We start from the raw sequence: 26,002 nt of genomic DNA on the forward strand, positions 1-26,002 counted from the left end.
GGAACAGGGCACAAAGGAAAATGTTGCTACTGTTTTTGATGCATTGCTTCCATAGTAAATGATATATAATACCTATAGAATGAATGTCTCCTTTCTCTTCATTCATTCTGCGATTATTTTAGTCCATAAAAGTAGATGGGTCTATGAAGTCCTCTTTCTGAAATTTGTTTACAGAAGGGCAATGAATTATTCTTATTTCTGCACTGTGAAGACACATGAAAAGTACATGAAAAGATCATGTACTTTTTCTCTAGACTGTAGGATTTCCACCAGGATTTCTTTATCCRGGCTGCCTTCTGAACTGGAGTTTGGAAATGTGTTAGCATTCTCTACTGGCTTTTAAATTCATTACCAAAGGATTTAATTTCGCGCATTAACATGTTTACAGTCCCTTATCACTAGCTTAATCATTAGGCACATTTACAGAATGCTCATTGCTTCTTATCCGGGTATTCCTTCAGGGCAATGACCACCTTCCATCATTTGTGCTTACGTTACATATAAGATAGCCAGTTAAAGCCAGAAAAATATCAAGGAATTTCCCCTCTCCATTGCTTAAGCCATTTAAAACTAGGCTGGGCAAAACATTGACAGTATGCTGAATAAAGCACTCAAGAATTTAATTTCCTGCTATGGAAATGGGAGTGATAAGATGATCTAATGTACCATCTCCCTGTCCAATATCCATAATTTCATGATCACAAGCACTTTAAAAGTATCATCCCTTAAGGTAGCATTAAGATAATGCTGCTTCTCAGCATTGCTAGATTTTTTCTCCCCTTATTTTTCTCTTTAACATTAAGACTATTCATTTCTCAGTTTGATAGCACATTTTAAAAATACTTTTATTCAACAGCAGTCTTTTCTACTGCATCTATCTTCATTAATCTCCATTATGAACCAGTTATGTCTCTAAAGCACTCATCTCCTCTGCAGCACAGAGGGCAATTCATATCATATATCATTTCACACAGTCAGCTATGACACTGCATCTCTCAAGAATGGAGAAAAGAAAAAAGATTCCTGCTGTGAGATTCTCCCTTGTGGCTCCTGCTGAATAYACAGATGCAACCAGCAGGCAGTAAGCCTAGTATCTGGGCATCAGACTTCTTCAAAGAGGCTATATCCACAATTACATAGTTTTTATACAAAATTCAAAAAATGCAGAAAATAAAATTACAGTTGAAACAAGTATTAATAACATATCATGGACATTTAACTTACAATGTTAAATGGACATGTAATTTTTTAGTTTTGAAAGTTTGAAAAAGTTACCATTTTCATTTCTTTTAAAGATTCATTTAAAATGTCTTTCAATCTCAACTTTCCAACCCCCAAACTCTTTTTTTTTTTTCCATTAAATCTGTAGTGGTGGATACAGTCCATCATTTTATGTATTAAGTTCTACTCAGTAAGAATAATGCAAATACTATGGATAAAGTTGTAATGGAAATGTTCTCAGACAACAGAAATTCTACTCTTTGACCATGACATATGCTTTTTGTCTTCTGAAAAAACCTAATGATCACCATCTAAAACAGATACAGCTAATCAAGAGGTTACTTAAGAAATGATGCATCTGAACCAATAAATGTTGTGCTGTTCACTCTCTTCTGTATCATCAGATCACTTCACAAATTACTAGAATTGTGAGGTAAATTCAGTAAACAGCCTGAACTAGGTTGTTTTTATTGCATTGTTTATCCCAAAGATGGCAAATGGGGACAACCATAGTTACTCAGCACTGAATCAGCAAAATCTTGTATTTGCAATATGACTTCAGAAGTTTGAATATTTCCCTTTAATCTTTTCCTGCTTTCTGTTTCTTGTAGCTTCTGTTAAGCCAAGCATTTCCAGCAAATAGATAGAATCACTGTGTTGGTCTGATATATGGTATTATTCTCACTATTTTAGTCCTGATCACAAGGCAACAGGTGACACCTCTAAGGATAAGGGCTACAAGGATGTGGAATATTTGACCCACATGCCACTCAGCTGGCTACAGTAGAGAGGAGGATGAAAGAAATAAGAAAGTGACAATGTAATAATAGGGGAAAAAATGTCCAGAAAACAAGAATAACACGGAATAAAAGTCTATTGATAGAATATTGTATATCATTAGATATTGTAACAGGAGTCACAGAATCAGATAAGACTGCAGCCTTGACGTGTAAGCAGGAAACAACAGGAACATATTCGTGTGCAAGCAGCACAATAAAGGGGATAGAATTTACGATATGCAAGAAAAACAGACATTTTAGGGTGAAGGGAAGACACCCAGGGAAACTGCAACCATGACTAGAATATAGCTGTCAAAAAGTATTCACCGTGCAGCAAAGAGAAGAACAAACACAAAGACATACATTGATACTGTAGGGCAATGATATCCAATTGTCTTCTCCTACCATCAGGTGACTATCATCAACAAATCCTATCCTGGACTATGTCTTTCTGTTAAAATTTGTTCAAATTGGTTACAGTTATTCACTTGTAAAGTCACTTGGACATGATAGCCTGTAAATAGTTAAGAARGGACACAGTGGCTTAAAAAATGACTCACTCAGGTCAAAATGCTCTCATATAGCGATAGCAAAAGGTTTTCCTGGAGAATATTACAGGCTTGGTTTTGGATATACAGCTCTGTAACCCTACCAGAGGGACTAATATTAGTAAGAATTGTGTCACTATGGGAGACTACCTTTCCAGATATGGATACTAATTAACAATACGAAGATTTCTGGATGCAGCAGCTGAAAGAATTCTTTACCAACGAATCACTAACCCTGTAAGAGGAAGTGCTATTTTAAATCTGGCAATTTAGAACAGAAATGATAGAACTTGTAATAAAAAATAGGCTTCTGTAGAAATACCCTATTGCGTCCTTCCCATTAGACTTTGCAAAGGAAATTTAAAGAGGTTCTTCAGCCTATAACAGGTAAATACAGCAGTGTAAATAAATACAATAAAATAGACAAGACAAGAAAAAATAGGACAGTTCTGCAGTGAAGAGAGGCTTCAGAAAAAAAAGAATATTTGTATACAGCCAAGAAATTAAATTAAGATTTTTCTCTCTTAAAAAAGGGTGAAATTGAACATATAGACAAAGGAAGAATAGCAGACAGGAATGGTCACATGGAAATCAAAGCAATCATGGAAGGAAGAAGTCAGCAGTTTAAGACACTTAAGTAACGAGGCACAAACCTCTCCACCCCTGAACATCACATGCTTTTAAAAAGTATATTTAAAAATGGAAGATATCACTGTGGTTGAAATACTACAAATCAGTTACTCTTGCTTAAACAAGTGGTAAGAAGGTGAAAGAGAGGGTAATCTAAACAAGGACAAAACTGTTCAGCTGAAATGGTAATATATTGAGAGTTCAGAACCACCTTTAAAGCCACTAAAGCCAGGCAAGTAAACATAAAATAGGCTAAAAGCAATACATACCAAAAGAAATTGATACAGTGTTCATACTGCAAAATATTAAAAATGGAGAAGGTAAAGATTTGTACAAGAATTCAATCAACGAAAGTATGTCAGGAATGCTTAATGACAAAAGAGGGGTTCTCAGATGAGGGGAAGATCCCTAGTGGAGCTTACCAACCTAATTCAGTGTTTCTACTAATCATCTTGTTAAGAAAATTAAAAGTGTTTTAATTACATCTACTGATAGCATGATGCTGAAAATCAAAGTAATCTTAAGAACCAAAGAAACTGAGCAGGGTGAAATGAAGTAGTATGCAGTTGTTTTATTGAGCAGTGATTATTTTTTGCTGGGAACTGACAGTCAGTGAGTCTGCAGTGACTGAACGGGGGAAATTGGGATACATGCATCAGTTAGAAGAAAACYGTCAGGTATTGCAAATGGAATCATAGATGGTATTAGTCCAACACTTCCATACAATTCTATAAAGAAATATTAAAGATATTTTATTTGGAAATACTGATATAAATCTCTAGCCACTCAGAAACAGGATTAATCAAACTGAAATTGATGCAGAAAGGGGTGACAAGATTGTGGAGGGAAGATGAAAAACTGCCTTACAAAATTAAATTAAGATTTTGGCTTCAAATAGTTCCTAAAAAAAAAAAAAAAAAAAAAAAAGGATGATGGAAGATGAAGTTTCTGTCCAGCAGAGGTTATGTAAGACTAAGAGATGCTTATCACAAAGCACAATGCTGATATGAAAACAAATAGGTATAAAATTCACGGAGATAAGTTTAGCTTAAAGTAATACTTCTAAACATCAAAGCAATGAGGATTTGAAATAACATTTCGCTAAGAGTAGCGAGGAAAAGAAAATTTGGATGAATCTTGAAAGGTCTCCATACAGAACTACAGGACGACATTTCCTGCAACCAGGAGACCAGGGAGGCCTGCCAGATATATACTTCCATTTGTCCTTCCCCTTTGTCCATTATGTATTACATTTGGAAATAGCACAATTGTAAGTGAAAATTACTTCTGGCCTAGAAGCTTTAGCAAAGGTAATATTCAAATAGCTTTAATTTGACTTGGGTCCTATGCAGAGCTTTGAGAGATGAACTGTAGGATTGGCAGTTAGGGTAGGAAATAAAATTTACATAAAAATTATTTTAGAATTATGAAGAAACCATGAAGACTTTGTCAATTCAGATTCTACTTTATTTAAGTGCCACTTACACACTTCATAATTAGGCCATTTCTTAAGAAAAGAAAGAAAGAGCAGACTGAGTAAGAGCAAGTGTATCAGTAAGGAGAAAAAAAAATGATAAAATCATGTAAGATTTTTAAGAAGAATGTAAGATCTGGAGCAAAATAAAGAGACAAATGATTGACAGGGAGTTAGCTGATGATAAAACTCTCATTTTTCTTTACTGTTTATTTTATTTCAAAAGGTTCCTTGCTAATATCGATACAAAAATTCTAGAGGTGACCATTCCTGTCTGTATTTATTGTACTTAAGAACTATTTTTCACGTGACAAAAGATTATTTCATTTTCTTTGGTAATTCTGGGAATGGAAGCAATAGGACAGGTCATAAGAAGACATTGTTTTTTTACCTGCTGGTTTTCAGAATTGCATGATTTTTTCAGTACAGTGATTTTTTTCCCTTCAGTTTGGAATATTAACATGGCTCTTAACCCCACYAACTTTATGCAAATTTCTTTCATTTCTCATTGAACAATTTGACAACAGCATGAAAAAGAGCAGAGCTAGTAAAAATACATTCACAAATCCACTTTTTCATAGAAAATGATTCACAAAGATAGAACAAATAAAGATCCTGAAGTAGTCTTTGCAGTTTTCTCTCAGCAATGCAATCTCAGAACTACTCAAATCTCAGAACTACTACTTATGAAACATTTAGAGGAGTGAGGGAGGATAATTATTTTTTAATTCTTCCTCATGCTAATGATTGCAGACTTTCAATGTATCAGTCCACTTTCTCACTCCTTAGTCCCAGTACACATAATGGACAACCTTGCAATCAACAGACTCTCATAGTTGCTACTTTCTCTTCCACACACATCTTTTTATCATTTGTCTTCATTTTAGGACCTTATTCACTTGAGATATGAAATTATATCATCTTTTTGCACTTTCTTCCCAGAAGCCAAGATCAAATAGTGAACAACTGAGTGGAAGGCCTTGACTTTGGAAACTGTTTCCATTACATGTCTGCCACAATTATCCTGTTTATCTTCCATACCTGATTTTGAYTTCCTGAAAGCACTTCGGAGGCTGAGTCACTGAAATTCAATGTCGTCATGAGATTCAACTTCAGCTTTTCAGTTTACTTTCGTTTTGTAATTGATGAATATGCCTAAAGCTACTTTTATAACCAAAAACGTAAATGACTAAAACACAAAAAGATAAGCTACAGTCAGAGATGTTTTCTAGGAGAGTAATTGAAATTCTATTGAACAAACACTTCATGATTAGGAGTAATATATTCTTCACCATATATTTATGCAGAATTTCACAAAAGAATATGATAGCTTCTATTTTCTGCAGAACTCTCGTGGTAAAAGTCAAGGACAACTTACTTTATAACTGGAATGATGTCAACCTGACCATAGTCTGTAATATTCACCAGCCAATGGGCAATGCTGTATTTTACTGTAGCCCTCAGTAAAGACAGTATTAGAAGCACTTCCTGTTATCATAAGCAATGTCTTTTAGCTAAAGTAATAGCTAAGATTCACAAGGTTTTTAACTGTATCTGCAATAATTACCACAAAAAGAAAAGCAGAAGATTGCACTTCTGATTTTATATATTTAATGAGGGCAAAATATATTCCAACAGACCATCTTTAGAAATAGCTAACATCATTTGCCGTTGAGATCTTCATCCCTTTTTAAATAATAATCTAAAAAACTGTTTAATTGGAATACTACGTGATTTATAATGATAGGTTTCAGCTTATCTACTCATTGCTTAATGTAACAGGCATGTGCTTTCAAAATTTCTTTGGAATTTTCAATTTGCTCCACTGATGCACTAGTGATTTTAAACTGAATATTAATATCTCTTCTGTAGCTGAAAAATAAGTACACTTAAAATTTATCTGAAAACACAAATTAAGGATAGGTAATTATAATATCTATCTTTATGTTACATTTATGTCTAGAAACATACACATTTATGCCCATGTATATGTTTATATCTATACTGAGATATTTGACATCAACAAAAATGTTATTTATATCTATGGTTATGCACTTTTAGCTTAACTGTTTAGGAAATAGTAAAAGTTATTCTGCTCTTTGTCAGTTTAGTATAACCAACATTAACTATACGAAAGACCAAAAAATCAAAAAATGGCTAAGAATAATATAAGCATTTATTTATACTATATATCTCAAAAAACATGCATAGCTGAGAAGATGCCTAGAAACGTTTCTATTTCAACCTCCAACTTTTTTTATTAAAAAAATGATAACCTTAATCTACTTAAACAGAAGGCTATTAACTCACAACTCTATAGTAGATTATCGTGTAGAACACAGAACGATATATACCATAACTATCACATTAACTTTAAATTTTATATTGGGAAAAGGTGCTTTAAATGTTAGCCCTAGAACTTCTAGTCAGGAACAATGGCACAGTTCCCCTAATGATATGCATCTTGTTAAGAAGCAGCAGCATCCTTTATCCTTGAACTTCAACACAGTAASGAGCTTCAGTATGTGCAGCTAATTTCTGTACATCTGAGATCCTCTGTAGCCCAGTATGTTTTGTATTAATTATATAAAATAACTTATTGGAATTTAGTGTGCTCTGACATATAACCTACAAACTAAAATCTTCAGTAGAAAAATTACTGTCAAAGACCTCAGAGACCTCTAAGACCTCAAGATAAAAAAAGTAGAAATTTTAGCAATATAATTCATATAAATTTTAGATGTAAATCCAAGCCAAAAAAAATTAACAAAACCATCACTACTTAATAAAGAAAAGGAAGAAAAAAGAAAGTCTAGTGTCTGATATGGGATATATATATACACATATTATAGATATATAACACACACACACACACACACACATATATATATACACATACATATATAATCTCCAAAATTATTTCCTGTTTCTCACCATCCTCTAGTGTTCTTCTGGAACTATGAGTCTCTTGCAATTGGAAGTGTACAATGTGTTTGTACAGCACCACATACCCAAATATATCTCTTCCACTGACAAGGGCTGCTCTCATGGTAGGCAATGGCTACTTTGCACAAAAAGTCACTATTGCTCAATTTGGCCACTCTGAAATAGGTTATGGAGAGTGAAAAAATGGCTTTGATTCAATACTTCTTGAAAAGATGAGCTATCAGTAGGAAGTACAAGTGAGCTAACCTGCATCTGCATTCTGAGGTAAATGAAGAACTCTTTTTTTAAAAAAAAAAGAGTCGATAGGTTCTGAAAATCACTGTAATTAATGCTAAATACATGACCTATGTTGAAGAGCACCATTATCTGAAAGGCTGTGGGGATCAGGGAATCTTCATGGACTAGAAAAAGAAAATATTACACTAATCTTCAAAAAAAAAGGGGGGCCATAAAGGTGATCCAGAAAACTAAAGGCCAGTGAGCATCACATTGGTTCTCAGGAAAATCACTGAGTCCTCTTAGAGCACATTTTTGGACACATGAAGGAGGAGAAGGTGAAAGGGAACCAAGAGCACAGCTTGACCAAGGGTTAGTCATGCCTGGCCCACCTGATTGCCATTTGTAAAGGATAAAATGACTGGTTTTGAGATAAGAACAATGAGAACAATGGATGTTATTCATGTTGACTTTAGTAAGACTTTGATACTATCTCCCACAATATTCTTGTATCCAACTTAAGACAATAGTGCCTGGATGGTTGGACAAGAAGGTAAGCAAAAAAGGTTGGATGGCCAGGCTCAGAGGGCCATACTCTGCCTGAAGGCTACAACATGTAGGGTCCCACTACGGTCTGTCCCTGGATCCACACTTTTTGACATCTGTCTCAGTGGCCTGCAGGAGGGGACCAAGGGCATGCTCATCAAGTTTGCAGTTGACACCAACTAGGGGGAGGCTGGTTTGATACGCTGGTGGGCAGGATTGCTGTCTGCAGGGATCTTGGCAGAGATCCGCCAACAAGAACCTTAGGATGAGGACAAGGGTGCAGCCTTGGCTGGGCTGGGCCAGTGCTGTGGTGCCAGGGCACTGAAGTGACAGCGCCCATGGCGGTAGGCAAAGGGCGAGCCCCAACAGGTCAGAAGCCCCAGCAGCCCTTCCCGCTGGGGGTGGTGGTTGCRGGAGCCTGGGGTGAAACAGTGCAGCTGCAGGGCTGAGGCACCTGGCTGGGAGCAGCTGCAGCTGTGGGGTACTGCTGGGGAAGTAAGAGGGCTTGGTATGGAGAGAAGCATTTCCCCCAAGGACAGCCCGGCAATGGGGCCAGGCCAGAGAATGGTGCCAGGTCTGTCCTGGGAGATGGTTTGTCCCTAAGACTGCGCCTGCTGTGGGCAGAGGTTGAACTGGCAACCTCCCAYGGTCCCCACCAGACTACATGAGTCTGTGGCCTGTGATTCTTGCTATCTGTAAAGAGTAATTAGTTTTTTTTTTTTTTTTTCATGTTGGATTATAGTGCCTGGGCTTAGCATTATAGGCTTAGCATTAGCCTTAGAGTGATCCTGTTCATCTGTATCTTTTCTGAGGTATTCATTCACTGTCCTCATACGGCAGAAGTTGCCCTGATGCTAACATCCAAACACCTCACATGCCAGACTACATTTTTTTTTCTATAATCAGGCTTCTCATTTGCTTTCCATTCAATCTTTAATATCTTTCCATTTAACTAATTCCTTCTCTGTTCACTATTTCCTATTATAATGTAACCTGTTCCCAACACCTTCCCCATCTCCCATTTCTTTTTATTATTTCCCTGACTATAAAATTTCTTAATGCTTAGACATCACAGAGACTACCATACAGAAAATGAATATTCAGAACATACTGCCAAAGGGACCTGAATATGAAATAAATTATAAATGTGTCATAATTTTTATCATCATAACAGCAAGGGAATAGAAACTACAGCAACTATGAACCATTCATTATAAATTTAATTTTATGCTCATGAAACAGACTGTAAGGATTTCATTTTTTTCCAATCACAGTGACTAGCTATGAACTTATTTTGCTTAATTTTCCCTCTGCTATGAATTGTGCAAAGGCACTGTGGCTTATTAAAATSATTTTTCTTCCATTCCCTATGCAAGGCTGATACAAGGAATACAGTACAAAGTATTTTTTCTAACATTATTTTGCATAGTTTCCCATGGACATTTACTTAAGCATGTAAGGATACTGAAGGAAACTAAATGGCTAAGCCATACCTGTAAACAGTAATAATGTGAGCTTGCCACTGTATGTTGAAATGAGGGTTTGGTTGCATGTAAGACCAATCAAGCATATTTGTCAACAAATGAAAACAGCTTTTTGATTAAAGAAGCAAATTCCTGCATAACATGTGCTAGTAAAAACATATTTTTATACTGTAAATGCATAATTTTTGTTAGTGTGGCAATTTAATTTAAAATGCAGCTCTGCTTTCTGACATTCAGGGAAGCCTACGCTGCACACTAAGCACAGCAGACTACCCGTTCAGAGACAACAAGCACAGACCAAATACCAGACTAGTTTAGGGGTTAGAGTTGTGGGGTTAGAATTTTTCTTTCTCTCTCTCTTCATTGCTCCTTTTTATTCAGTTTCAAAAAAGCAGCTCGCTAACTTATTCTGTTGGATTTTGAAACCATGACATGCAAGTGGTTTTGGAATTTTGAATTTTGAATTCACTGTTACTAACAGCGTGATTCCCCAATCCTGTATCAGACCTCAGGCTTCCAATAAATCCATGAGCTTAGATAAAGAGATAGAACAGGCCGATTTTTGCAGGACTGAAGGGAAGATGGGGGGGGGGGGGATAAAAGCTTATACAGCTGGTTCTGAAATAAAAGGCTCACATATTCTGTTCTCTAAAGGTTAARAACAAGGAGAGAAAAATTCATACCAGCATATTCCAAACTCTGTGGATTCAGTTTCATTACATCCCAACCATGATGATAGTTTTTAAACTGACAGTGAATATCTAATGTTTCTAGCAGATTCTCAGGCACATTTTTAATACCAAAAAGATCTATTCACTAGTTTTACCTCATTATGAAGAACCAAGAGTGCTTCATGACTGTTAATGTAAGAAACTGAAAATTTTTCCTATTTCTTTTATCATATTTCTGGTTTAAATCATGGAGAATTGAGAGTAAAGAAATTTTATTAGCTTTGATGAAGATAAATGATTAGTAATGATCTGGTGATACAATTCATATCATATGAGTTTGCAACAGAAAAATGCACAGGAATGTTCTCCACAAGGGGAAAAATATAAAAATTCACATAATGTAAAAAATTGGGTCTGGAATCTTCTGTGACAAGTAAAGCAGTCAGCTTTGACTATTTAGATCACATTAAATTTGTCCTTTACTCTTCATAAATTCCTAACAAAATTCTGGGTCTCAGTCTTAATGAAGAAGYTGCTCTATGAGCCACGCATATAGGATCTGAAATCTTAAATTCAATACACAAACAGCAGCCAACAGATTTTTTTTCTCTGACTCACTGTAACACAGGAAAAACTCTCCTCTGCATAAAAAGAACTTTCTTAGCAATAGATACTATAGTGAAAAAATGAATTTCCAATGGGACTATACTCTGACCTCTCCTTCTTCTCCAAACCCCAGGTATCTTCTACTCTTAAAGTAGATTTATTCCTACCTTTATCATAAATATGCATCATGTATATTAAGAAAGACAGATGTTCCACCATTGCATAATACTCCATCCGAGGAAGAAGTAAGAACAAATATCATTGCTGCTGAAGTTGCTCAAGTAACAATGAGAGCAAAGAACTACTTGGAACAGAAATAAGCTTCCTATTCAGAGGACAGTCTCTCTATAAACAACTAATATGCTTTTGGATCAGAACCACAGACATTTTAAGTATAAAAAGTTGTACAAGATGATACAAAAACTCAAAAATAATGAGGTCCAAAGCACACTCTAACAATAGCCTCTGTACAGTAGAAAAGAGATTACAGTGAATTGTCATTTCAAGACTAGAAATTTTAAGTCCTAGATCTTGCAGCAGAATTTTGCTGATAAACCTACAGCTTAGACTCTACCAAGAATCTCACTGTTTGTTTTCCCAAAAGCCTGCTGCAAATCTGGTATGATCAGACTGACAAACATCTTGCTATAAGGCATCATGGAGTACAGCCAGCTTATTTGGATATGGGCCTGCCCTACTGATCTGACAGCTACAAATAAGGGAGAAAAGTTATGGAAAGCATACAGAAATAAATTCAAACTGACTTGAATGTAAACTTCAAATAAGAATTTAATAATACAATTGTGGAATGTTAATTAAAAATGCCAACAAGCTAAACACATTTATCATGATTTAACAATTCAGTATGTTGCAACTGATTATTGAAACCACATTATTTATTTTTAGTGGTACTGCAGTTGAGGATGAATATTTTATTCTGATTCTGTGGTCATCCACTCATAGCTTTTCAAGTATTTACCACTCTAAGTCTACATATTAGGAACAGGGTAAATGCTATAAAGATGTTCTGCAAACAGTTACTTGATTCTGATCTTGTATTGGCTCTAGCCAGGATTACAAGCCCCTTGTTGCTTGCTTTATCTCAGCATATATCAGAATTCTGTTGACATATATATATATTGCAAAGTCACTTTGTAAACTTTATACACATTACTAACATTATTGTGAGCTTTATGGCAACTCTTGAGATGAGGATCACACAACTTACAGTATAAAGCAAACTATTTGAATTAACCTCTGCCCCAGCRGTCTACATTCTTAAGTAAATAAATAAATAAAATAAGAATAGACTTTCTTGCACTAACACTGGAAATGTTAAAACCCATGCCTTCTGATCCTCAGTGTAACATTTAATTTAGTGGGGTTTTAGTGGTGTTTTTCAGGCACCTTTTGCTGATACTGAAATTGACAGAGTCCTACTTCATACAGTTCAGAAATAAGAGCTTTCAAAGCCTTTCAACTGCATCCTGAATGAGAGGCAACTCAAGAACAAGGTACATTTGACAGCTTGGAAATATGAAGGCTCACAGACTTACTCATAGGTCAGAAAACAAATTTAAAGTCTGAACTCTGCCAGTAAATCTTACTGTAGTATGATTTTTCTAGGAATAATACCCTGACATAGCTTGATGTGACTCAAAAAGGAAAACGTTTAAACATTTCTAACATTCTCTGATCCTTCAGATTTGTTACTTCTCCCTTAGATAGTCAAAACTCTACTGGATTTTCCGGTCTTCATCCTCGTTACACAGGGCTATACCAGTGTAAACAGGGAACTGAAATAAATACTCTTTCACTTATAGTGATGTTCAGAGGCACTAATCAAGTATAGAAGACCCTAGGTAATGTCTATACTAATTGGAATAGTCAGCTTTGATCCCAAAGTCTTCTTGCTTATCTTCAGTTTATGTAAGAAAGCTCTATACCTTTGGGAGGCAAGAGAAGCATTTTGGAAAATTCTTCAGTCCTAAGGCATCACAGGCCAAATTTCAGAAGTCTCAATATAACAGCTAGAAAAACAAAAATGAAAGAATAAACTATGACTTGTTCTCCACTCATTTTCAGACAACTTAGCAGTAAGCATTTGCTGAAGTGTCTACATTACTTCAGAGTTCTGAAATTCAACTYGTAAACTTGGCATAGATATAGCCATATATAAAGATAAATATATATATAGATACATAGATAAATATATATATACACACATACATAAACACCTATTAGCCATATATGGCATATGTACTTATAAACACATACATAAAGGAAAAGAAACATATCAAAACTTCAGCAATACTATAGGCAACCTAACAAAGAAATGTGAAAGCATGAGGAATGGCAAACCTGCAAGTGGCTAAAAGAAAACCACATTTAGTTACCAGCATGATCTCTTAGTATTTATAAAAGAAGAAAATGGAAAATATTCCCTTAGCACTAGAAAAGTTTTCTTACTTAAGGATACAAGTTCATCCTACAAAAAAGATCACTGTTCTTCAAAACATTTAGATGAAATACTCATCTCACCATTCCTAACCACTAAAAAAAAATTATTTCTTTTCAATTCACGCTTTGCTTTGTCTAGAATAATTCAAGGTGAAAATCATCACTTCTGCTAGAAAAGGAAGCAGAAGTTTGCAATACTTGAATCAGCACCCTTACTACAGCTCATTTTATATACTCTTCCATCTATCTGATGTTTACTCTACCTATTGTATTTTCTTCAGTATTTTCATAATAAATGATTAAAAAAAATTGTTAGTGATATAAAAACACATTTTAAGAGAGACATTACAAAGTAAGAATGATTAGTTTTTGCTTGTAAAATTCAGAACTGTATGTATTTTGAGTGTATAGCTATTCTTAACTAATTTCCTTCATGAACTATTTATGCTATGATTGCAAGTTACAGTTCCAAATTACCTTTATTAAAAGGTCACAGAAACAAGATTTGTACATGCAAACAGCATTCACATTTTGTCTAAGTTACTATTTATTTGCATTAACCTCTCCTAGAGTGGAAATAGTGTAATGACACATTAATCTGATAGGCACTAGGGAAATTTTCATTAAAACAGGTATCAGGAACAGGTGACTATGAATACATTAAAATTTTGTTTTTGTTGACCAAATAGCATTCTGTATAATCAGGCAAACAGTGGTTTAGTTGTGCTCAGAGCATCAGCTCTGCTGATGTTTCAAATTTTAATTTCCCAAATGCAGGCAACATTAATAACTCCATCTTTCTAAAAACAGCTTCTCCTCCTTTGCCAGCTCAAGCACTAGATACAGTCATGGGACAATTTTGGCAAGCTGTGGGATCTAGATTCCAAGTGTAGGAATGTAGGATTTTTTTTTTTTTTTTTTTTTTTTTTTTTTTTGAGCACTGGTATCTTGATTGGCTTTCTAACAGAAAGAGAGAAAATATAGCAACAGTCATGGGTCCAAAACATTTAATGGTCTTGCTTCTATTTTTAAAGAGATACAGAAATATCAGTAAGAAGCAATCAGAAAAATGGAAAAGTAAGCATTAAGACCCTTTGAAATCAGTACTTTTTAGAGCTTTAGAATTGAGTCACTTGAGAAATGCTGATACCCCGTCTTACTCCTGTTATTGATGATCTGCAGACTTCTAACTATATTTAATACTTTCCCCTTTTAAAACTGATAAACTTTAAAATAAAACCTTTATCAATTTAAAGCACTTTAGTCTGGAGGAAACAAGTATCATACTTTTTATGAAGTAATCATAGACTGGAAAACATTTCCAAACATTTGCAGAGTGAAATACTTTAAACTAAAAAACAGTCCATACTCTAAAGAGCAYGTGAATAAGGGGGAGTCATGAACATAGGTTTAATCATTAGACTGCAGTCTACTCATATTTTTAAGGATTATTAGCATTTATTAAAGAACTTCAGAATGATCAGTCAGGAGAAAAGCACTGTAAAAGATAATGTTGTCTAGTATTATCAGAATACACTTTATCAGACAACAGCCAAGAGATTTTCTTCGCTGACAGAAGAGATGAGCCAAGTCAGATGGAAGAACAGAATACCATTATTAGCAGTTAGATTTAGATTTCACTGAAAAAAAAAATGAAAACTGAAAAAGCTGCTTTCACCACTGGGGTGGTGGGAGGATTTCCACAGCATCAGTTGTCTAAATTGTGACCTACATACATCCTGTGGTTCTTGAGGGCCACTAATGAAACCAATTGATTATGACATGAAAATGAGCTTCACAAATCATGCTCTGCCATGCCAAGCAGCTGCCCAAGTAGCCAGAAGAAGTCTGTGCCCTAATTGTTTCCAACTACTTTCCCTAGAGCCCCAGACACAGCCTTAGTCTCAGTTGGGAGCTCTGAGTATATTGTTTTCTTGCTCAGAGGAGTATTACAGAATTCCTGACTGCAAGTAAGAGATCAGGTGGCTCTGCTTTATACTCCGAAGTACTGAGCTCAATCTCACGGTTTTGGTAGGACATACTCATGACATCAATACGAGGGGTCGGCAGCAGCATGCACTGGATTGTCTTAATTTGTACTAAGGGGTTCTGTTCTCAACGAAGAGTAAATAACAGGTAAGGACAGCAGGAGATGTGTCCCTTGTATCTCCAAAGCATTTTTCTTTACCTCTGATGTCAGCAGTTGCACAGGGGAAGGCCCTCTAACTCCTGCAGTATGGTGAAGATTTCTGCTTCTCTAGGGAGTTTCAAGGTGGATCCTGGAGCATGTTTTTATACATTTCAGAAACATTGCATACGGTTGGAAATTCCTTGGTTAGCAGGCATGTTCAGAGTGTTCCCTAGCTCTCCACATGAATTAATTCAGAGTCCCATCCCCCGCTCAAAAATATAACTCAAGAAAATTGTATYAATCAAATGTTTAGAGTATTTAAATACTTCAGAATTATCCCCTTCATAATCACTGCACTGTAAATATCAAAATAATCAAGTATTACATAAAAAATCAGAGATTAGAAACCATCTTACATTTTGGTAAACAAATACGGAGCCTTCTTTCATTCTCACTTCACAATGCTGTAGAACAATTTCAGTCAGTACATTTATCTCAGAACTGGACCTCATCACAGAAGACTTAGAACTTTATCTATCTTTTTAAATCACTTCTCAGTATAGCGGCTAGATCTTGTAGGGATGCCTCACAATTCATGYATCACAAATACTATTATTTCCAATATTTAGGAACATACCAGAGTGTAAGTAGAGAAAATCATAGAATAATCTTTGGTAAGTTTTTTAAACTGAGAATTCACTTAACTTGTTTTGTTTACCATTAGACATTCTAAATGCATATGCTGTTATTTTTTAATTATTTTGCCCTAACTCTTAAATTCTTTTCAGTATTTTTTCAAGAACTGTCCCCACATTACTTAAGAATTAAGAATTTCATTTCTCACCGACTTCCTTTGAATAATTCTGTACTTTCAGTTATTGGCTTTGTACAAGACAGAAAGTTACAAAAACACCAATATTTTAGCTTCGGCTATTTTTCCCTCTAAAGTTAATGATGATAGAGCTATGCTAATAGATTGGACTTCCAGTGCTTATATTGATATGGACACTACAATACCTAATGACTACAGCATTAAGAAGCTAAAATGCATTATTGGAAAGATGGACATCCAAATGGAAAGAATAAAAAAGTATTGCTATTGACTATTTCAATGGCCAAGAAAAGTGCATAGACAGGATAAATAGGGCTTCCCCTACGGTACAGCCAAAAAGGAAATATCCTCTTCTGTATCCTTCATTGGATGTTGACTATTGCAACCTAAGATATTCAGATGAGTTGCTTAATATTGCGTGCCACAAGGTAAYCGCATGTATTTACTCATTAAATATGTTTGCTCTACTCACTGGTAACAAAAAGCAAAATTAGCATTCTACCTCTCCAACCTTGGTTGGGAACTGCAAACTACGATTACAGCATCAGAGCTAACTTTGTCCAGTTATCTGGTTTTAGTAACACATTTCCTATGATAAACACCGSAACTCACCAGTAGCGACTGTTTCGTCTCTCTAGTAATACACATACATACAGCAAATGGCACAAGCGCAGAAAGCTGTGCACATTTGCTAGCTGCCTGCAGCCATTTATACCAGCTATGGACTCATCTGGCACCTCCTGAAATGCCTCTCTCTTCCCAAACAGTTCTGGCCTGGTGTTACTACTTTTCAACATCAGAAATGAATGTCTAAATGAAGAATCTGTTGGGATGCTCTCATCTATCCACTCAAATAGTCATAGAYGATCTTTTTATCATGTGCAGTGCTGATTGGCATATGAAAACACACTCTTCAAATAGTAATTTCTAAATTAGGGTCATCAGCCTGAATTTTCCCAAGAAGCGTCAAGTAACTGATCTCATCATTGGGTGAAAATATAAAGGCTAAAGATTTTCAGAGCCAACCACTGAGATGCTAGTTGTACAGCTTTCATCGAGGCCCTGTGTGCATGCTGAATTTGCAAATTTTCAAGGAGATGAGACTACCTTATGTTAGTCACAGGACTTCTAAAAAGAATCAACATAAGAGATTTTGAGGGGAAGTATGAAAAAAGTGACCATTTTCTCTGTGTCTCATTTGTAACAAAAACATCTTTGCAGTAGATTTTCTTGCTAGATACACTGTGACCATGATGGGAAATTTCAGGTTCCGTGAATTAAGAATGATTGGTACTGACAATATGGTTTGCACATTCTCTTCTGGGAAGCTACAGACATCTTAGAGGTATCTTCCCCTACGACATCGTTTTTGTATCACTACAGTCAAGCCACTACAAGTACTTTTTCTTACGTATTAGTAATCATGAACTCTTCATTCTTGCAAAAAGTCTTACCTGATATCTTCAGCTTGATAGAGATGCTGAGCGCTCCTAATTGCATCTGAGGTCAATATTTTCACTCTTAAGTTATTGCTATATAACATGAAGTGGATTGACAAAATCTAGGGCCTTTTCAAACTAAGTGTTCAGGGTACATAGATGATCTTGACATTACTGTGTGCGAATCTTTGACTGTACATTTGTAAAACAGGAAGAATATCCTGTACCTGACATCGAAGATTCTGAAAATAAATTCAATAATGCTTAAGAAACATGTATTTAGAATAAATAGAAAAACTTTTGTTAAGATCAATGCCATTGAAATAGAGTCTATAGTGTATAGAGAAACAAGTCATGAGCTCTGTTTTAGCTGTTCTTAGTTGCATTAGTCATAGAGAGAAAACAGTAAGTGTTCACGTAGTTTTAACTGTCTCATAAAGAAATAAGGTGAGAATTAAAGTTCCCCAAGTCATACCAGACTGAAGACTGTAAAGTCTCATTTCCTATACAATATTCTGGTTAATGAGGCTGTATATACCTATCTGCCCAGAAAGAAGACAGTAAGAAAGACACAATATCCTTTTGAAATAAGAAAAAAAAAAGAGAACACTGTCTTGAAATAAAACCTCTGAGTAATTTGCAGAACGCTGTTCACTTGAGTGAACAGTATTGTAATACACAAGACCTGCAAGACCCAAGGAAACAACAAAGCAATTCAGTAGTACTGACAAAACTATAATAAAATACTGCTTGCTCCTCTGCACCCAGGGAAATCAATGGTTTTAATAAATGATTATTTCAGCCATACCTGATTAATGAGGGAATAGGGTAGGCGGTAGTGGGCGAGCAGAAGAACAGTACTATCTGTACAAGGAAGCTTTATTTTCCAGGCAGTAAAGCAGTCGCTTGATGCCATTCTGAACTGCCATAAAATAGCCATAACGATAGAACAAAGTGTTGGTTTTGACGAATCTGAAAACTCTTCTAGAAYTTGAGAGCAGATGATCTCAGCACAAACACAGTGCATTGTTTAATGCCTTCACTCCTTTTGTTAACTAGATTCTTTGACCTGAGCAGCAAGACTTAACACGAGACATCTATCTCATCCTTCTAAAGTCCTAACACTGCATGTTCTCAAGGATAACTGGTTAGTATTCACTCATGCACTAAGAAAGGTAACTTCAGGCATTGTCCTCTGAGACTATGAGAGGAAATTCTTTTAAAAGGCAGTAAGCATGGCTGTACTAACACTTGATTACTTTAGGTTCATTTTTCTTTTTTTTTTTTTTCTCCTCCTAACTGCAGAGTCTTTATTTTGATTTTTAACATCTAAAATACATCAGTAATTCATGGCAATATCAGATGTTGATGCACCATCATTTCTGTTAAACCACAATGTGTCTGACCTTATAAAATATGAGCCCTTGAAAACACTAGGCCTATAAATTTACTGCAATTTAAAGTCAGCTGGTTTGCTTCTTTTCATATTAAAGAATGATTAAACATATATGACTCAAAACTCCTTCACTTTCACATTCTCTTCTTCAGGAAAATCAAAAAAATAGCTGCTAAACAGATGTTATAAAATTTTTCAAACTTGAAAACAAACATCTTACCAGGCAAACGCAGGAGATAGTGAAAATATATTTCAATAAATAATTTTCTTTTTTTTTCCTTTTTAGTACACTTTATCTATTAATTCTTTTCAAACCATCATTTGTTTTTAAATAATCTATGAAGCTAACTTTATTAATTCAAAATTTATGAAAAGTCTCTATATACATGCAACTTCCATTCTTTTCACAGTGCCAGTTTTCTTTAACAAATATAAGTTTGCACTATTTTACAAGTTTATGGAGCAGAAAGACCTGATGCAAAAGTTCTCAGCAAATCCATATTGTTCTAGATATTTCTGATCAAATATTTTAAAATAATAAGAGCATCCTACCGGGTCTTCTGTTTTGTGGTTATTCAGCAAATCAGATAGGAAATCATCATGAAGACTTTCTCTTCGAATCAATGTAAATTCACGTAGAAAAACAGCTCCTTGGTTTTGGTTTCCACAAACCTGGAAGGAAAACACTAGATCAGGAAAAGCACTATTTGAATTCTGCCATTGACATAAAGTCCAAATAAATCAAGCTAGAAGACTGGAATGTCCGKTAATGGTATTTTGCCTTAAATTACTAACCTAATTCTGACTTCTCAGCATTGCCATTGATGCAAACAAGGACATTTGTTTAAATACTTATTTAAATAAAGTAATAACAGTTAACACGTCTACTGTTTACAAGAGATTCAGTCTATAATATGTGTTGCTACTTCGTTGCTCTTAACTATGGTCTACAAAGCAGTTAACTGTTAAAATGGTGAAATGGATTTATTTAGAGTATATTTTTAATTTGGGGGATAGTTTGTATTTATCCAGCAGATTCACCGCATTACCTTAAGAATTTAGAATTGAGTGTTTCTAAGGGGCTGAAAAAATTTAGAGGTAAGTACTTTGCCATACTTCAATATGCATATGAGTTAAAAATAACACTTCAGATCTAGCAAGGCATAGTGGTTGTTTCTTCAGTAAGTATCTAAGCAATACCTTATGAAAATGCCCAGGGTTCCAGTATGCCTTTATTACAGGCATTGATGATAACAAACCCACACTGTCGCTCCCTTACTCCTCTCCTCCTTTTTAAGTAGTCCAATCCAAAGACATCAGAATAGATTTTTTCAGGTATAAATTAAATTTTGACTGATGGAAAACAGTGAAACTGCAGGGTTTTTCCTTTCCCTACCAATAGAAGATCTATCTTTTCATTAACCCCCCTATAAAGAATTCCACTGCTAGGTTACTAACAATTAAAAATAGGAACTATACTATCACCTGGAAATCTAGCAGGTTTAATTTTCAGCACTTTGCAACATATTTGGAAGATGACTCAGTTTAAGAGTATGGTTGTTTTATCAAAACAAGATAGAAYCTAAAGAATATTTTATATTTTAGTACTTAGAGACTATAGTATCAGTTAGTCAAGTRTAACAATCAAATATTTAATGTACGTGAGATACTCATTAACCTTCCTGTACTGCAGTATGCCATGTACTACTAAGTAATTATGGAGTTTCTGGGTATTTTCACTGTTTATCCATCTAGAGGACAAAATCCTATAATCAGCAATGATAAATAGGTTATTTTATCATGTATTTAAAATAAGCACATGACTTACAAATGGACTGTTATGACAAGCATTGTATTACTATATTTATCATCTTAAGAAAAAAAAACATGCTCTGATGCTTTTATTGTGACCATTTCTTGAATTCATCATCTGCAAAGCCAGATGCCACAGTTATTCTGGTTCTATTTATCCTAGCTAAGAATTTCAGAGAAAGAGAAGGCCTCGGAGCACTACAAATGTGATGTGTAGTGTCCAGGGGGAGGATGAAGTATAGATTTGCCACTCCCTACTACTGAGTTGGCATTGCTGTCTGGGAGGAGGCAGTACTCCRTACCAGCTGGGAAGTGAGATCAGAGCTGCTACAAAACTAATGCAGCTCTAATGGGGTGACTAGAAWGAGAGGAGCTAATAAAGTGGGGGTTGGGAATATCTTAATACAAAATGGGTGAATGGGAAGAACTAGGAGACCCTGAATTCAAATTGTGTGTTTGTACCAATTAGTACAGTAGATTATCCCTTTCGCATAAGCCTTCTGTCTGTAGTAGTAAAATATATGTCAGGTTAGCACCTAACCTTTTTGGTTGTTTTAATTTCTGCTGCAAATCTAAAATTGAAAAAAAAATCTTTCTATAAAAAGAACATTTTTTTAACTTCAGGCTTTTAAAATTTACACAGACTCACATCTTGTGGCTGAAGTTGAGTGCTATACATGCTGATATTGCTTGTATGTTGTTGAGTCATGGTAATTAATTATGCTCTGGTGTATCAGAAGAAACATGCATGTGTTCAAAAGGATAATGATCCCTGCCACCAGGTTTTTCATAATCAAAATTATGGACAAATGATTATTTTACAACTAAAGAATGTCCCCAAATAGCTTATATTTCCTAAAAACATTTCATCTTAGGAGCTGCAAGTGGTGCTCAGCAATAAAAGTTATTTCCAGAAAGAAAAGAATAGTCTCACTTTCTTTTTAAGTATCAGTCTCTACTTGTGATTTAAGCAAGTAAGATAAGCAAATAAGCAAATATAACAGTAAAATTAGGTGTAATTAAGTTTTCTCACAATATTGTGCTTCTAATCTCAGAAATCAGAACAGAAATACTGTAAAAAAGTCACTAACAAAAAGTTATTTTGTCCCTACACAAACATATTCAGATCCTGCAAAAGCTTTTCCTTCTAAAAGCAGTAAACTTCCAGATTTTATAGTTTCTAACTGTTTTTTAAAAAAGAAACAAACATACTTAAGTGCTGCATTATCTACCTAAGCTTACTAGTAGTTCAAGTGAAGGCTTTGTAAAGAATGAATAGACAGTATTAATAGCATCAATAAAATACTACTAACCTTTAAACTTAACCTTTTTTATCATATCAATATTAATGCTTTCATTGCTAGTAATCACATGGGGAGGAAATGGATGCCAGAAATGCTACACAGGAAGAATAGACAGAATAAGAGGCAGAAAAGACTTCGGAATGATGAGCAAAAGAAGATGAGAAATAAATTTTTTAAAAGGTAATAATGAAAGCTTGAATTTATATTCTTACTGAGCAAACCTCAATGTTAATGTCTTGAACAAGGAAGAGAACTGAAAAGCATGCAGTCATACCAAAAAAAAAGTTTATTCTCAATTTATAATATGTTTTTCTGCTTTGACCAGAAGTTCCTCCTGAGCACACTTTATAATTGTGATTTATAAATCAGCTAATTAAATTTAGCCCTAATAGTGTGCTGTCCACTTTACTGAGAGTTGGACTCAAGTCTGTTTAAGAGTGTCAGTACACAGGATTAACAGGTGAAAAGACTGTTACCTCAAGTTTCCTTAAATTCTCAGTCGTATATATCACAATCTCAACTTCTCAGGAAACCTTTAAAGCATCACTTCCTCCAAGTTCAAGAGCGGTGCATCCCTATGAGTAAGAAGTCCAGCAAAGGGGGCTGGAGACCTGCATGGGTGAGCARGGAGCTCCTGGCAAAACTCCAACATAAGAAGAAAGTACACAGAATGTGGAAGAGGGGACAGACCAGTTGGGACGATTATAAGAATGTTGTCAGAGTATGCAGGGATGCAACGAGGAAGGCTAAGGCCAAGCTGGAATTAAATCTCGCAAGAGATGTCAAGGACAACAAGAAGGGATTTTTCAGATACACCAGTAGCAAGAGGAAGACTGSGGAAAACGTGGGCCTGCAGCTGAATGGGGTGAGCACCATGGTAACAAAGGATACAGAGAAGGCAGAATTACTGAATGCCTGCTTTGCTTCCGTCTTTACTGCTAAGAGCAGCCCTCAAGAATCCCAGAGCCTGGACGTGAGGGAGAAAGTCTGGAGAAGGGAAGACTTTCCTTTGGTTGAGGAGGATAGGAAGGATTAGAGACCTTCTAGACAAGCTAGACATCCACAGATCTATGGGCCCAGATGGGATGCACCCACGGGTACCAAGGGAGCTGGTGGATGTTGTTGCCAGGCCATTCTCCATCATCTCTGAAATGTCATGGAGAACAGAAGAGGTGCCTGAGGACTGGAAGAAAGTCAATGTCACTCCAGTCTTCAAAAAGGGCAAGAAGGAGGACCCAGGCAACTACACACCAGTCAGCCTCACCTCCATCCCTGGAAAGGAGATGGAACAGCTCATTCTGGATGTCATCTCCAGGCATATGGAGGAAAAAAAGGTGATCAGGAGTAGTCAGCATGGATTCACCAAGGCAAAATCATGCTTAACCAATAGAATAGCCTTTTCTGATGGAATGACTGGCTGGGTAGATGAGGGCAGAGCAGTGGACGTTGTGTACCTTGACTTCAGCAAGGCTTTTGACACGGTCTCCCAGAACATCCTCCTAGAGAAGCTCCAGAAGTGTGGGTTAGATGAGTGGAGAGTGAGGTAGATTGAGAACTGGCTGAAAGGCAGAGCTCAGAGGGTTGTCATCAGTGGCACAGAGTCTAGTTGGAGGCCTGTGACTAGTGGCRTCCCCCAGGGCTCAGTACTGGGTCCYGTCCTGTTCAACTTCTTCATCAATGACCTCGATGAGGAGACAGAGTGCCTCCTCAGCAAGTTTGCTGATGCTACCAAGTTGGGAGGAGTGTCTGATACAGCTGAGGGCTGTKCTGCCATTCAGASAGACCTGSACAGGCTGGAGARYTGGGCRSAGAGGAACCTCCTGAGGTTCAACAAGGGCAAGTGCAGAGTCCTGCACCTACGGAGRAATAACTCTAGGCACCAGTACAGGCTGGGGGCTGACCTGCTGCAAAGCAACTCTGCAGAGAAGGACCTGGGAGTGCTGGTGGATGACAAGTTGACCATGAGCCAGCAATGTGCCCTTGTGGCCAGGMAGGCCAATGGTCTCCTGGGCTGCATTAGGAAGACTGTTGCCAGCAGGTGGGGGGAGGTGATCCTGGCCCTCTACTCAGCCCTGGGGAGGCCTCATCTCGAGTCCTGTGTCCAGTTSTGGGCTCCCCASTAMAAGAGAGACATGGGGCTACTGGAGAGAGTCCAGCGTAGGGCTATGAGGATGATCAGAGGGCTGGAGCATCTGCCCTATGAGGAATGGTTGTGAGAGCTGGGCCTGTTTATCCTGGGGAAGAGAAGACTGTGGGAGGATCTTAGCAATGTGTACAAGTAYCTGAAGGGAGGGTGTMAAGSGGACGGGGACAAACTCTTTTCAGTTGTCTCATGTGACAGGACAAGAGGCAACAGGCACAAATTGAAGCACAGGAAGTTCTGCCTGACCATGAGGGGGAATTTCTTCCCTGTGAGAGTGACGGAGCACTGGAACAGGTTGCCCAGAGAGGTTGTGGAGTCTCCTGTGGAGATCTTCAAGGCCCACCTGGATGCAACCCTGTCTAACATGTTGTAGGTGACCCTTGTTGAGCAGGGGGGTTGGACTAGATGATTTCCAGAGGTCCATTCCAATCTCAACCATTCTGTGATTCTGTGTCCTATTTTCACTGTAACACAGGCACCACATCTCTTTTTATCAGTTTATGAACAGATGAGCTTAGACAACAGTCTGCCATATAAAGGAAATTGAACCCTTCTTAAGCATAAACCGTACASAGAAATGGTTGCTTGGCACATATCTGACCCTTAGTTGACCAAAGACAGTATTTGCTTTACAAGAATCTTTAAACTTGGAAATGAGATTCCACGAATGCATACATAAAGACCAACAACATAGCACCATAGTTTTTCAGCACAGGAAACCTGTTTGGGTATTCAGATCCCAAGCGATATAACAGCAGAGACTTTTCTAAGACTGATGGGAGATGAAAATGCAAAAATCTAAGCAAGATACTTTTTCTCTTTTTAGCCTTATTCCTCTCTCTCTTAGCTCAGAGTGAAGAATGAGTTGTTTCATTAGATCCAGGGGTGTAATTCCAAGGGCACTTTGTGGAGTCAAGGAAAACAAATACTGAATAATGCAACATAGAATATAGAGTAACGCAAACGACAAGGTGGAACAATGCATCCCAATCAACAAAGGCAAAGTTTTCTTGCACTGCAGTGCTTTCCTTCTGTAGAAGCAGCCTCATTAATTTTGCTGTACAAAAATAAAGTTACTAATAATTTTTTGGTCAGTGAGGTGTAAATAATGATACATTTTTAATTTAATAGATATAAACATAATGATASAACTCAGGAATCTGGTACAACCAATCATAGTATCTTCAATAGCATCTTTCTCAGCACAGAATCGACAGAATCCCACTCACAAAGTAAAAATATCAAATGTGGCTTCTAAAAGTTAATATATAAGGATCTGTGCACATTCTAGAAGTAGTTTCACGGTGATAGTTGCTCAACCAAAGCTTTTTTGATTTAGATATTCAAAGCTCAAATCCCACAGG

General features: G+C 36.3%; 1 long non-coding RNA gene across 2 annotated transcripts in view; it reads right to left on the reverse strand.

Moving 5' to 3' along the window:
* Positions 1-26,002, reverse strand: part of LOC146600057 (uncharacterized) — a 74,240-nt gene that overhangs the window by 39,650 nt on the left and 8,588 nt on the right. The window contains exons 2-3 of one of the 2 annotated variants that reach the window (XR_014898374.1): positions 19,932-20,051; positions 13,068-13,151 (exon numbers count right to left, since the gene is read on the reverse strand). This is a non-coding gene — a long non-coding RNA (uncharacterized LOC146600057). The remainder of the gene's footprint in view (positions 1-13,067; positions 13,152-19,931; positions 20,052-26,002) is intronic. The other variant, XR_014898375.1, reaches the window with a different exon arrangement.

This window comes from Rhea americana, unplaced genomic scaffold (genome assembly GCF_003343005.1).
Source record: "Rhea americana isolate MKP2758 unplaced genomic scaffold, rheAme1 scaffold_129, whole genome shotgun sequence".
NCBI classification, from domain to species: Eukaryota; Metazoa; Chordata; class Aves; order Rheiformes; family Rheidae; genus Rhea; species Rhea americana.